Source organism: Elephas maximus, chromosome 3 (genome assembly GCF_024166365.1).
Source record: "Elephas maximus indicus isolate mEleMax1 chromosome 3, mEleMax1 primary haplotype, whole genome shotgun sequence".
Taxonomy (NCBI): domain Eukaryota; kingdom Metazoa; phylum Chordata; class Mammalia; order Proboscidea; family Elephantidae; genus Elephas; species Elephas maximus.
The window spans coordinates 27,869,708-27,875,910 of record NC_064821.1 but is presented as its reverse complement, the minus strand read 5'-3'; the positions used below and the strand labels follow the sequence as shown (position 1 = coordinate 27,875,910).

At 38.8% G+C, this 6,203-nt stretch overlaps 1 protein-coding gene across 1 annotated transcript in view; it reads right to left on the bottom strand.

The window, feature by feature from the left end:
• LOC126072111 (zinc finger protein 14-like) overlaps nucleotides 1-6,203 on the bottom strand; it is an 87,381-nt gene that overhangs the window by 17,691 nt on the left and 63,487 nt on the right. The window lies entirely within an intron of this gene.

Sequence of the window (6,203 nt, the reverse complement as noted above, 5' to 3'; positions counted from 1 at the left end):
ATAGTGGTTAAGTGCTATGGCTGCTAACCAAAAGGTAGGCAGTTCGAATCCACCAGGCGCTCCTTGGAAACTCTATGGGCAGTTCTACTCTGTCCTATTGGGTCACTAGGAGTTGGAATTGACTCGATGGCAGTGGGTTTGGTTTCTTTTGGTTTCGGTTGCACCCTTTAGTTATTGGTAATGACACCAAAGATCAGCAGATTAGTTTCACTCCCTTATATGGATTGCCACAGATAACAGATTGGCCTTAGATTATATCCTGACTGTATGAAATAAGACCTACTAGACCCTGCTAGGACTTACTCACATTTGAAGGGGGATGGTTGAGGTCAACACTACAGGTTGGTCTCATTTTGCTGCTTGGAGTCCTAGTCTTGTTAAGTGCCATCAAGTTGGTTCTGACTCATAGTGACCCTGTGTACAATGGAATGAAACACTGCCTGGTCCTCTGACATCCTCACAATAGTTATGCCTGAGCCCATTGTTGTAGCCACTGTGTCAGTCCATCTTGACAAGGGTTTTCCCCTTTTTCTCTGACCCTCTACCAAGCATGATGTCCTTCTCCAGGGACTGACCCCTCCTGGTATTATGTCCAAAGTACGTGAAACGAACTGTCACCATCCTCACTTCCAGGGAGCATTCTGGCTGTACTTCTTCCAAGACATTTGTTCGTTCTTTTAGCAGTGCATGGTATATTCAACATTCTTCACCAACACCATAATTCAAAGGGTCACTTTTTCTTCAGTCTTCCTTATTTTACATGCTTTCACATGCATATGAGGCGATTGAAAATACCATCCTTTGGGTCAGGTGCACCTTGGTCTTCAAGGTGACATCTTTGCTTTTTAACATTTGAAAGAGGTCTTTTGCAGCAGATTTGCGCAATGCAACGCAAGTTTTGATTTCTTGACTGCTGCTTCCCATGGGCATTGATTGCGGATGCGAGTAAAATGAAATCTTTGACAACTTCAATATTTTCTCCGTTCTTCATGAGGTTGCTTATTGGTCCAGTTGTGAGGATTTTTGTTTTCTTTATGTTGAGGTGTAATCCATGCTGAGGGCTGTGGTATTTTGATCTTCATCAGTAAGTGCTTCAAGTCATCTTCCACTTTCAGCAAGCAGGGTTATATCATCTGCATATCGTCGGTTGTTAATGAGTTTTCCTCCAATTCTGATGCCACATTCTTCATATAGTCCAGCTTCTCGGATTTGCTCAGCATACAGATTGAATAAATATGGTGAAAGGATACAGCCCTGATGCACACCTTTCCTTACTTTAAACTATGTATTATCCCTTTGTTCAGTTTGAACAACTGCCTCTTGGTCTATGCATAGGTCCTTTATGAGCACAATTAAGTGTTCTGGAATTCCCATTCTTCGCAATGTTATCCATAATTTGTTATGATTCACACAGTTGAATGCCTTTGCATAGTCAAAAAAACACAGGTGAATATCTTTCTGGTATTCTCTGCTTTCAGCAACGATCCATCTGACATCAGCAATGATATACCTTGTTCCACATCCTCTTCTGAATCCGGCTTGAATTTCTGGCAGTTCCCTGTCAATGCCCTGCTGCAACCAACTTTTTGAATGGTTTTCAGCATAGTTTTACTTGTGTATGATATTAATGATATTGTTGCATAACTTTTGCATTCCATGGATCACCTTTCTTCAAATGGGCTCCAATATGGATCTCTTCCAGTCTGTTGGCTGGGCAGCTGTCCTCCAAATTTCTTGGCACAGACGAGTGAGCACCTCTAGCATTGCATCTGTTTGTTGAAACATCTCATTGATACTCTGTCAGTTCCTGGAGCCTTGCTTTTTGCCATTTTCTTCAGTGCAGCTTGGACTTCTTCCTTCAGTATCAACAATTCTTGATCATATGCTACCTTCCTAAAATGACTGAAGGTCCATCAATTCTTTTTGGTACAGTGACTGTATATTCCTTCCATCTTCTTTTGATGCTTTCTGCATTCAATATTTTCCCCATAGAATCCTTCCTTATTCAAACTTGAGGCTTAAATTTTTTCTTCAGTTCTTTCAGCTTGAGGAATGCCAAATGTGTTCTTCTATTTTGGGTTTCTATCTCCAGGTCTTTCCATATTTCATTATAATACTTGACTTTGTCTTCTTGAGATGCGCTTTGAAATCTTCTGTTCAGCTCTTTTACTTCATCTTTTCTTCCTTTTGTTTTAGGTACTTGACATTCAAGAGCAAGTTTCAGAGTCTCTTCTGACGTCCATTTCGGTCTTTTCTGTCTTTTTTTAAAAAAATTGTCCTTTAAGTGAAAGTTTACAAATTAAGTCAGTCTCATACAAAAACTTATACATACCTTGCTGTGTTCTCCTAGGTGCTCGCCCCCTAATAAGACAGCACACTCCTCCTCTCCACCTGGTATTCCACATGTTCATTCAGCCACTTTCTGTCCCCCTCTGGCTTTTTATCTCCCCTCCAGACAGGAGCTGCCCACATAGTCTTATGTGTCTACTTGAGCCAAGAAGCTCACTCCTCACCAATATCATTTTCTGTCTTATAGTCCAGTCCAGTCCCTTTCTGAAGAGTTGGCTTCAGAAATGTTTCCAGTCTTGGGCTAACGGAGGGTCCAGGGACTGTGATCTCCTGGGTCCCTCCAGTCTCATTCAGACCTTTAAGTCTGGTCTTTTCACGAGAATTTGAGATCTGCACCCCACTGTTCTCCTCCATCAGGGATTCACTGTTGTGTTCCCTTTCAGGACAGTCATTGGTGGTAGCGAGGCACCATCTAGTTCTTCTGGTCTAAGTTTGATGTGGTCTCTGGTTTATTTTGCCCTTTCTGTCACTGGGGGTCATCTTTACCTTATGTCTTTGATATTTGTCATTCTCCTTTGCTCCAGGTGAGTTGAGACAAATTGAAGCATCTTAGATGGCCGCTTGCTAGTATTGAAGACCCTAGACGCCACTCACCAAACTGGGATGCAGAACATTTTCTTAATATATTTTCTTATGCCAGTTAACCTAGGTGTCCCCTGAAACCATGGTCCCCAGAGCCCCATCTCTACTACTTTGGTCTTCAAAGCATTCGATTGTATTCAGGACACTGCTTTTGATTTAGTCCAGTTCTGACCTCTCCTGTATTGTGTGTTGTTTTTCCCTTCGCCTAAAATAGTTCTTGTCTACTATCTAATTAATGAATACCCTTCTCCCTCCTTCCCCACCCTCGTAACCATCAAAGAATATTTTGTTCTGTGTTTAAACTTTTTCTTGGGTTCTTATAATAGTGGTCTCATACATTTGTCCTTTTGCAACTAATTTCACTCAGCATAATGCCTTCCAGATTCCTCCATGTTATATTTCACGGATTCATTGTTATTCTTAATTGTTGTGTAGTATTCCATTATGTGAACATACCATAATTTATCCATTCATCTGTTGATGGGCACCTTGGTTGCTTCCATCTTTTTGCTGTTATAAACAGTGCTGCAGTGAGCATATATCTGTTCAATGTAAAGGCTCTTATTTCCCTAGGATATATTCCAAGGAGTGGGATTGCTGGATCATATGGTAGTTCTATATCTGGCTTTTTAAGAAAGTGCCAAATCAATTTCCAAAGTGGTTACACCATTTTACATTCCCGCCAGCAGTGTATAAGTGTTCCAATCTCTCCACAACCTCTCCAATATTTATTATTTTGTGTTTTTTGGATTAATGCCAGCCTTGTTGGGGTGAGATGGTATCTCATTGTAGTTTTGATTTGCATTTCTCTAATGGCTAATGATAATGAGAATTCCCTCATGTATCTATTAGCCACCTGAAGGTCTTCTTTGATGAAGTCCCTGTTCATATCATTTGCCCATTTTTTAATTGGGTTATTTGTCTTTTTGTTGAGTTTTTGCAGTATCATGTAGAGTTTAGAGATCAGATGCTGATCAAGTTTGTTATAGCCAAAAACTTTTTCCCAGTCTGCAGGTAATTTTTTTCCTTTTTTGGTGAAGTCTTTGAATGAACATACATGTTTGATTTTTAGGAGCTCCCAGTTCTCTAGTTTCTCTTCTGGTGTTTCTGCATTGTTAGTAATGTTTTGTATACTGTTTATGCCATGTATTAGGGCTCCTAACATTGTCCCTATTTTTTCTTCCATGATCTTTATTGTTTTGTATTTTATATTTCAGTCTTTGATCCATTTTAAGTTAGTTTTTGTGCATGGTGTGAGGTATGTGTCTTGTTTCATTTTTTTTTTTTTTTGTAGATGGATATCCACTTACGCCATCACCATTTGTTAAAGAGACTGTCTTTTCCCCATTCAACAGACTTGGGCCCTTGTCAAATATCAGCTGCTCATATGTGGATGGATTTATGTCTGGATTCTCAATTCTGTTCCATTGGTCTATGTATCTGTTGTACCACTACCAGGCTGTTTTGACTACTGTGGTGGTATAATAGGTTCTAAAATCAGGTAGAGTGAGGCCTCCCACTTTGTTCTTTTTCAGTAATGCTTTACTTATCCGGGGCCTCTGTCCCTTCCTTATGAAGTTGATTTATTTCTTCATCACATTAAAAAATGTCATTGGTAGTTGGATCAGAATTGCATTGTATCTATAGATTGCTTTGGTTAAAACAGACATTTTTATAATGTTGAGTCTTCCTATCCATGAGCAAGGCATGTGTTTCCACTTCTGTAAGTCTCTTTTGGTTTCTTGCAGTAGTGTTTTGTAGTTTTCTTTGTATAGGTTTTTTGTTTTTTACCTCTCTGGTTAGATTTATTCCTAAGTATTTTAACTTCTTGGGGGCTATTGTAAATGGTATTGATTTGGTGATTTCGTCTTCGATGTTCTCTTTGTTGGTGTAGAGGAATCCAACTGATTTTTATATGTTTATCTTGTATCCTGATACTCTGCTGAACTCTTCTATTAGTTTCAATAGTTTTCTTGTGGATTCTGTAGGGTTTTCTGTGTATAAGATCATGTCATCTGCAAATAGATATTTTTACTTCTTCTTTGCCAATTTGGATGCCCTGTATTGCTTTATCTAGCCTAATTGCTCTGACTAGGACCTCCAACACAATGTTGATTAAGAGTGGTGGTAAAGGGTATCCTTGTCTGGCTCCCATGCTCAAGGGGAATGCTTTCAGACTCCATTTAGATGATGTTGGCCGTTGGCTTTGTATAAATGCCCTTTACTATGTTGAGGAATATTCCTTCTATTCCCATTTTGCTGAGAGTTTTTATCATGAATGAGTGTTGGACTTTGTCAAATGCCTTTCCTGCATCAATTGATAAGATCATGTAGTTCTTGTGTTTTATTTATACGACGGATTACATTGATTGGCTTTCTAATGTTGAACCATCCCTGCATACCTGGTATGAATCTCACTTGGTCTTGGTGAATTATTTTTTCGATGTGTTGTTGAACTCTCTTGGCTCGAACTTTGTTGAGGATTTTGGCATCTAAGTTCGTGAGGGATATTGGTCTCTAATTTTCTTTTTTTGTGGTATCTTTACCTGATTTTGGTATCATGGAAATGCTGGCTTCATAGAATGAGTTTGGGAGTATTCCATCCTTTTCTATGATCTGAAATAGCTTTAGTAGTAGTGGTGTTAAGTCTTCTCTGAAAGTTTGGTAGAATTCTCCATTGAAGCTGTCAGGGCCAGAGCTTTTTTTGTTTGGGAGTTTTTAAATCACCTTTTCAATCTCTTCTTTTGTTATGGGTGTATTTAGTTGTTCTACCTCTATTTGTGCTAGTTTAGGTAAGTAGTGTGTTTCTAGAAATTTGTCCATTTCTAGGTTTTCAAACTTGTTAGAGTACAATTTTTCATAGTAATCTGATATGATTCTTTTAATTTCAGTTGGTTCTGTTGTGATATCACCCGTCTCATTTCTTATTCAAGTTATTTGCTTCATCTCCTGTTTTTCTTTTGTCAGTCTGGCCAGTGTTTTATCATTTTTGTTAATCTTTTCAAAGAACCAGCTTTTGGGCTTGTTAACCCTTTAAATTGTTTTTCTGTTCTCTATTTCATTTAATTCTGGTGTAATTTTTATTATTTGCTTTCTTCTGTGCCTGAAGGTTTCTTTTGTTGCTCTCTTTCTATATGTTCAGGTTGTGGGGATAATTCTTTGATTTTGGCCCTTTCTTCTTCTTGGATGTGTGCATTTATTGCTATAAATTGACCTCTGAGGACTGCTTTAGCTGTGTCCCAAAGGTTCTGATAGGAAGTGTTTTCATTATC